This window comes from Symphalangus syndactylus, chromosome 3, assembly GCF_028878055.3.
Source record: "Symphalangus syndactylus isolate Jambi chromosome 3, NHGRI_mSymSyn1-v2.1_pri, whole genome shotgun sequence".
In the NCBI taxonomy this organism is placed as follows: domain Eukaryota; kingdom Metazoa; phylum Chordata; class Mammalia; order Primates; family Hylobatidae; genus Symphalangus; species Symphalangus syndactylus.
In genome coordinates this window covers 62,007,692-62,016,529 of record NC_072425.2, presented here as the reverse complement: position 1 = coordinate 62,016,529, position 8,838 = coordinate 62,007,692, and the positions used below count along the sequence as shown (strand labels likewise).

At 37.7% G+C, this 8,838-nt stretch overlaps 1 long non-coding RNA gene across 1 annotated transcript in view; it reads left to right on the top strand.

The window, feature by feature from the left end:
- The first annotated feature begins 6,825 nt into the window (after positions 1 to 6,825).
- Positions 6,826 to 8,838, top strand: part of LOC134736237 (uncharacterized) — a 417,079-nt gene continuing 415,066 nt past the window's right edge. Inside the window, exon 1 of the long non-coding RNA XR_010120134.1 lies at positions 6,826 to 6,904. This is a non-coding gene — a long non-coding RNA (uncharacterized lncRNA). The remainder of the gene's footprint in view (positions 6,905 to 8,838) is intronic.

The window sequence follows — 8,838 nt, the reverse complement described above, 5'->3', positions numbered from 1 at the left end:
CAGACCAAATGGCTGTCATTTGATCCCTGGGGGTCAGGGAGCAGCACATCAATGACTCAACTCCCCCAGGAGAGGGATATCTGAGCAATTCAGATTCTAGAGGGCTAATTCTGCTCCAGGAAGCAAGGTACTAAAATTATTTGGCCTGTAGGATAGGGTGTCTTAGCTGATCCACTTTGCTTCCCTAGGGTGTAGGGTGATATGTCAGCTCAGCCCTGGGATGTGGATTTGTTCAGCTCAGCCAAAGCACTGATTCCCCAGGGGATAATGTGCTGCTTTAGCTCAGGCCTGGAGTGTGTGATTGCTCTAGATGGATCAGGCACTGTTTCCTTGGGATGCAGGGTGCTGCTTCAGTTTAGATACTGGGGTGCATTACCACTCTGGATGACTTAGGCACTGTTTTTCAGGAAGCAAGGTGCTGCTTCAAATTAGGCACTGGGAAGGCATGACTGCTCTTGGCAACCACTATATAGCTTTCTAAAGGGGCAGGGTACCACTTCCACTCAGGCACAGAAAGATGCAACTCCTCTGGGTGGCCAAAGCACTATTCCTAGGATGCCAAGTGTTGCTTCAGCCCTAGTACAGGAGGGCAGGTGTAGAACTGAGAAGTATACGCAGAGCTGCTCCACCAAAGCACCATTTCCCTAGGAGGCAGTATACAGCTTCAGCTTGAGTCTAATGGGACTGGGCACAGGGGTGATTGGAAGGAGCTTTCAGAGCTATTCTGAGAAGGCATAGGTTCCTCAGGAGGCAATGTACAGATTAAGCTCAGGCCCCTAGGGGCAGGACATAGCAGTGACTAGGAAAGGGTTGATGGAACTGCTCTGCCAAGCACCATTTCTACAGGAGGGAGTGCAAAGTTTCAGCTCCAGTGTGAGGGAGTAGGGCACAGCCACAACTGTGAAGGGTAGGTGGAGTGATTCTGCCACTGTTTGGCCGCACAGGGAAGGGCGTAACAGCTGCTCCCAGCTCTGCTTGGGGATGTTGAGTCACTGAGTGCAGGTGGTTTGGTAGTGGTTAGTGTCAGGGGAAAGGGTGCTGTGGCCATTTGTCCCCACAATAAGATACTCCAACAGTAGTTCTAGTTCCGTGAAGATACAGTGAAGTAGCTACATGGGCCACAGGAGCTGGAACATGATGTCAGCTCCTTCTCTGAGGGAGCACAGCTATATGGAATCCAGGCAGCTCCTTCAACTGGGCTTAGTGCTTGTGAGGACTGCAGAAGTCCCAGTGGTGAATGACTGTAGGTATCTAAGGTGTTGATGGGGGCTGCTGGAATCTTCTTGTTTGCCTTTTCCCTACAAGGAAAAATTACTTCTGGTTGCCAGATGATCCTGGCCGAGGAATGGGATGGTAGAGGCTGGATATTTCCTTCTGTTCTCTATGTGGCTATCCTAAGGTTATTTGCTTACCAGCGTTTCTGTTACTTTTTTAGTGTACCTCAACATTCTAGTTATTGTCATCAAAATGTAGTTTGTTATTCATTGTTTTGGCTGTCTTTGTGGGGAGGGCACAGGCAATAGGGGCTTCTAGTCCATCATGTTGCTCAATCCATGGTTCGGGTCTTTAATTCATTCCTCCTCTTAAGGGAATGACGAAGTATTTAGCTAGATTAGATTTACAGAGATGTCTTCCTCTTTGATCTGTTTAGATCTTCTCTTATTTCTTTACTCTTTTCTTACGTTACTTGCTAATTTTTGTCTGTGCTCTGCATTGGGTTCATGTCCTGCATCCGTTTGTTGTTTCGATATTAAACACTGAATTGTTATAATCTACCTATGTCTTTAGGTGAATATTTCATTTAATACTTTTTTAAAAAATCAAATGTTCAGTGTTTAAACACTGGAAAACAAAGTTCTAATGCTTAAACAACAAAAAAAATCTTCCTGCTTTATCAAAAGTCCTTTAACACATTGGTATACGTACTTCACTTTCTATGTATGTACAAATATTTGTGTGTGTGTGTATTAAAAATAGAAATCACATTATTTTGTAGCTTGCTTTCTTTTACTTAGCATGTTCCCATATCAATACTCTTTTATAAATAGTATTATTTGTATTGTTTGCATTATGTTCACTTTTATGAACATGCAACAGTTTGCAATAATAAAGCCATAGTTCTGAGACTTTAATATGTTTACAGTTGTTTTGGTCATTTCTATAGCCTCTGCTATTTTTGTTTCTCTGTATTACTACACAGCCTTTGGTAAAGCTGGAAGCAAAGAGGTTAGCCATCCTCTAATTGACAGAGGATGGTGAACATGTAATGTACATTATAAGATATGCTATCATTCCAAGGTACCCTGGCATGCATGTCCTTTCTCTTTCACTTGCTCTCACTCTTAGTCTTGCCATCTCACTTGCTCTCCTACCATAGGGTGGTAGAAGGGCTATATTCCCAGGGTTCCTTTGGAAAAAGTAAAATTTCCTATTTGGGTTTTAGGTTAAGAGTCCTCTCTCTGCAAAACTATTTTAGCTCAAGAACTGCAGCAATCTGAAGGTAGCAATTTGGGATTTGATGATTTAACCATTTTACTCAGTCATTTGTATTGTTCTCAGATTTGTAAAACTTGCCTCCTTTGGCTAAAACCTCTCCTTATCAACAGTTGATTATAGCAAATGTACAAGAAGTTTACAAGATTCAATGGCTTTGGGATGCTGTGGAAGCAGGGTAGTGTAGTGGACAACTGGCCTTACTAGGTCTTTTGCAAGCTAATAATTGCCTCTCAGCCTCTATTTTATCATCTGTGAAATGAGGATAATTACAACCAATCATCAGGTTTCTGTGGAGATTAAAGTAAATATATGTTTATTGCTAATTTATCACAGTGTCATGGACAAAGTATTAATAGTAGCATTATTATGTTGTTCTAGCAAAGTTGCAGATGGAGAGAAATATACTGATGCCGTGTTGAGGACCACAGACAGATAGGCAAAGGCAGATAGAAAATGATCTCGAGAACTCGTCTTCCATTGTCTTTATTTTCCTGTTTTCTCTCATACATCTTGGGAAAAAAGATCCAGTATTTCTTCTCTCCTGAGATCCAATATGATACTGATGAAAAGAAATTTTAAAAAATCACTATCAACCTGAAAACAGCACTCTGTGAGGCCAACATTTATTGGAGCTTTCCCAGTAAATTAGTATTTCCCTTGACCCACTCCCCATTATCCCCTAACCTTTCACCAGCTTCACTGTTGTTTTGTTATTAACAAAAAAGCCTTGTTCACGGATAAAGCAGATATAGGCTTGGTCTTAATTGACTTGTTTAACCTTCACCTAAAGCTATTGCTCTTTGTAACCCAAGGCATTTCTAATATTTGAACAGGAAAAGTTTCAAGTGATATTGTCTTAAAATGGACCCTCTATCACCAATAAGCTAGCTAGCTGGCTAGCATAGAGTAGCATCATAACTAAGCTTATATTCCTGACAAACATCACCACATCTGATTACTCCCGTAACCAATAAAATGTTACAAATGAGGATACTCTAAATACAAATCTAAATAATAATTTCAAGTGGTAAAATGGTGTTTCAAGTTCTATAAAAAGAGCATAAATATACCTTATGCATAGATTATTCAAGTAGCCCTTATGAATGACAAGGCATGCATATAACACATAAGATTACAAACTATGCCATAAATCTGGCCTACCTCAAATTAATATACTTACTATGAAAAATGTTAACATTTAAGTCACAACTTTAGTTTCCTTTGGAGGCATTATTTGAATGATCAAAACTAGTTTTAAAAGCTATCAAATAAAGCTTGACCATTTTTTTAAATAAAATACATTTTGCTTTGGCAAGTAGGATTTGGAATCATTTCATTGGCCTTTAAGCTGCACTCAAATTTGAGATGTTGATTTTTTTTTTTGCCATTGAGATATCTAAATATTTCAAGGGCTCTCCAAGGATTTTCATTGTGAGAATTTGAAGAGCAGCAGACTCTTAAATTCTGGCCCTTCTGTTTATCTTCATTTTCTCTTCTCTCAGCAACTATAAGGGCAGAATGGGAACAAGAAAAGAATTCACAGAAAGGTCTCTTAAGCAATAGGGAAGATGGGATTGGAGAAGGGTAGTCATACCTCTTTGCCCTTGAGGTGGGAAGTATTTATTGGCTGATATGTGTGTATGTCTGTGTGTGTGTGTACATACACACATATACACATATATGCACACACATACGTACATGACATATCATGTGATATATACGTACGTGTATGTATGTGCATATATACACACATGAGTATATGTGTGTATACACATGTATATGTGTATGAGTATATGTGTGTATACACATGCATATACTCGTGTATATGAGTGTGTGTATACACATGCACATATATATACACATGTATACATGATATGTAATGTATATATGTGTGCATATGTATATATGTGAGTGTACGTGTGTATGTGCATACACATACAGACATATATATAGATCAGCCTCAGAGTTTCAGATCTTTTTAAAGCCCATCTGACAAAGTTGCTGTCTTCTTCAGATTTAATTGTCTTCTGGCTGCAGAAACTTTATAAGCAGAAGTCACTGAAAAGAAAAGAAATTATACGAGATGAGTTAATCCTAATTCTATCATTTACGAATTCTGTAAACTTGAGATTATTAATCTATTTGGGCATTAATGTCCTCATCTATAAAATGGAACTCTTAATACCCATCAACTCTTTAAGATTGGGATGAGGATTACATGATGTAATACATAAAAAGTACATAGCACAAAATCTGGTTATGATAGATAAATGCCCAAAAGAAGTAGTTATGGTTTTTTTTTCTATTATTCCTTTCAATATTAATAATAGTGTTAAATAAGTTGAATTTATTCAAATATTGACTAAAAGGGACTATTTTATAGGTTAAATGTTTACCTATGTTACTCAAGTTTCTTGAAACTATTCGCACAGTGTAATTACTGTTTATAAATATATTTTAATTTGGGTCCTAATTAGACTTTTTTTCCTAAGCAATTATTCTTGTCCACATTGATAAAGACAAGCAAACTCAGTGTGGATGTGAGAAAAGAAGCCATTGGAACCTAATCTTTTCAGTTTTTATCTCTAACTCAACCTTGAAAAACTTCTGGGAAAGGCCAGGAAGGTTTAAAAAAGTAAAAGGGAGACTTTCCGGAAGTTGGCTAAAGAGGATCTGGAAAGAATTGTAGTCTCACTCTTTCTGATGCTTATTAAAACACAACAAAATCCATATTTCTACTTTGATCTTGACTCAAGAGAATGTTATGAAATTGGCACCAAATTGATTAAGTCAACCTTGTATTTGTCCACTTGGGTGTATCTTAAAGGCAGGTAGGAAGGTGGAAGAGAAACAATTAGATGCTGTCTTTTCTGAAAGTGTAATATCAACTAGATATTGGAAAGAAAATACAGCATATGCTGTGGCATTATCAGTCAATGTCCATCTAATTATAAGAGCTTCAAGAACTTGGTATTCTGTTTGACTTCAAACATGTAAAAGGCTCAAGTCATTCAACCTGGTATAATGTTTTCTGAGGACTTGGTCAGATCATTTTCTTGCCTCAAATATTTAATTCAACCATTTGTGGGTAATGAAGTCTGCTCCTTGCCAATTCCAAAGTAGTTTTCACACTCAGTTATCCTTAATCATATGTTGTATGTCGTCTTTGGCCTTCTGCACAGGCAGATGGGAATTTAGGGGGATATTCCATGAAAATACTGCAAAAAGTCTTGACTGTTTCACAATAGGCTGCTTTTTAGAATACTCATGCCCTATGTCAATATAAATATTAGAAGACTTGGGAGAGTTTGTAATCTTTCGGCCTCTAGTTAAATTATTATTTTAACCCTCCCTTTTCCTGAGTATCACTGACAGATCATTTTAGTTCACGTGGTTGATTTTTCTTATTTTCTTAAAGACCTTCCCACTTTATTAGAAAAGCAAGCCAAACAAAATGGTACAAAGCATAACTCAACTCAAAAACAACAATAACAACCAATAATGTATAACCCAGACTCCCTGCTTTATTGGAGTTGTGGCTTTTAATTTCTTACCTTAGAAAAATCTCAGCACTATTGCCTGAGTATAGACTTCTGTAAAAGCTCTAGGCTTACTGTGAGCAGGATTTTTCTTTTAACAAGAAAAGGAGATTACAGGAAAGAATACCAGTTGGAGGAAAGAATAGTTGGAGAAATGTTTTAACCTAATTTGCATATGAATAATTCCCAAGGATGTTATTTAGGTATAAGAGTATTGCAACTTCTCCAAAGTGGAAATGATTCCAAAAAAGGAAGTATAATTTTTATAGAATGTGTTTGAGAGAATGTAAAATGGGAAGGGAAAGATAAAGAGGCCGATTCCTTTACAAATGTTAGATGCGTGGATAGTAAACACATCAGTAGAATTTCTGTATTTTGTTTTTGTTCAGTCCTACATAGTGCTGTTTTGGATGCATAGTGTTTTTCTCATGATGCTATCAGTCTCAGTTCAAACCTTTACATCCCAGATTGCTTGTCTCACATTGGCTATGTATTAAAATTGCTTTATGTCACACACTCTGTGCAATTTAGAGAAAGATTTTCATTGTGGAACAAACTTGAAAAAAAAAAAACAAAATATTTCTATGAAAAGCAATTTGCTTTGCTAGGCTTTGCCTGTATTCCCAGTGCAATTACTGTAGATTATATGAGTTTGAAAATGAGCTTTCTTCTTTGCAACCCACTCTCTCCCTCTGTTTGATTCTCTCGTGAAGTCATAATCCTCTGTTTGCGCAGTAAGCCTGTTGCCATGGAGATTAATGTGCTGTTACAAATTTACTATTATTTATGACTTCATTGTAGGATGGATCCGAATGAGAAATTAATCTCTGATTTCTTCACCAAATGTTTGGTAAGCCATATGAGAACAGGTGAAAACCTTTTAGTTTTCATTTCTTAGTTGGGTGGTGGAAGTTGCTTTCACTGATGAAAAATGCAAATGTTTAAGAAATAATAATTTTTAGAAAATGTTAAATATTTTTGAAGAGGAGCTGAAATGTGAGACATTAGGATAAATTTGATATTCTGTCTTAAAAATACCTACTGAGAGCCACAAGGGTCCTCCTCCTTGAGAAACCTGGCTTGTCAGTGCCATTCTCTGAACAAGTTTCTCCTTGGTACCGCCATGTTTACTTTCTTTGCAAAGAAAAGCTAAACAGTGAGCACTCCGGTGCATAAGCCCCTCAACCATTGAGATATTGAATTCTGATCTTTAATAAACCAACATTGATTTACTTCACTGCTTCTGTTTGCTTAGTTAAGCTCCATTGGCATAGGAAAAGGCACACATAATTTAATCAAATTACTTTTTTTCATTTGATTTTTTATTAGTGTGCAAAGTAGGCTCTAAGCATTCAGAATTTATTTTTACCAGTAAAATATCTTTCTTCTCTCTTGGAAGAGAAGTTTGAAATTACAGTTAGTTTTACCCCTCACTCCTGATATGTACAAGATAAATGAAATACAACAGAAGATCTTATGTTTTAATGTCAAATTCTCTTTTTTGACATCAGTGTTGACTCTTAAAGAATCCAGTATAACATCCAAGCAGGATTGAGCTTTGAGATTTTCAGATTTCAGATGCCAATGAACAAGTCAATATATTAATGTTTTTAATTAAGGAACATTTTGTTTTGTTAGAATTGAAATGTTTCTGATCATCTTGTTTAGCCAGTTAATAGATGAAAAAACTGAGACTTAGAAAGGTGAAGTCATTTGCCAAAGGTCATAAAGCTAATTGGTTGGCAGTTTGGGAATAGAACCCAGGAAAATCTCGAGATTTCAAGTCTACATTATCAATGCCACTGGAAAACTTTACTCATATTTCTTCTTTAGAATTTATCTTAAAATAGATTAAACTCATTTTTCTAAATATGAAGGTTAATATTAATCATATTTTCATATCTAACCTTTTTTTGAGATAGAGAGTGTTTAGACTGTCCAAATGAAGGTGTTATTTCTGTGAGAAGGAAGTTGGTGAATTATTTTAGAATGTGAGTGGGATTCACGAAATAGCTTGTGATGTTGCACTTCTAGAGGCCTAGAAGCGCACAGACTTGCCAGCTTTACTAGAGAATGACAAGGTCAAAAAACTGTGAATTCTATTTTTCTGCACAACACATTTCTTTCTTCTGACACCTTTTGGGCAAGGTTAAAAAATACAGGAGTAACAGCCAGGCACAGTGGCTCATGCCTGTAATCCCAGCACTTTGGGAGGCTGAGGAGGGTGGATCACGAGGTTAGGAGTTTGAGATCAGCCTGATCAACATGGTGAAACCCCATCTCTACTAAAAATACAAAAAAAATTAGCCGGGCATGGTGGCAGGCATCTGTAATCCCAGCTACTCAGGAGGCTGAGGTAGGAGAATCACTTGAACCCGGGAGGCAGTGGTTGCAGTGAGCCGAGATCATGCCATTGCACTCCAGCTTGGGTGACAGAGTGAGACCTGTCTCAAAAAAAAAAAACAAAAAAAACAAAAAAACAAAAAACGACCAGGTGCAGTGGCTCATGCCTGTAATTCCAGCACTTTGGGAGATGGAGTGGGAGCGGATCACGAGGTCAGGAGTTCGAGACCAGCTTGGCCAATATGGGGAACCCCCATCTCTATTGAAATACAAAAATCAGCCAGGTGTGGTGGGGGGCACCTGTAGTCCCATCTACTCAGGAGGCTGAGGCAGAAGAATCACTTGAACCCGGGAGGCAGAGCTTGCTGTGAGCTGAGAACATGCCACTGTACCAGCCTGGGTGACAGAGTACGACTCCGTCTCAAAAAAAAAAAAACTATGTCTATATACATACATATAT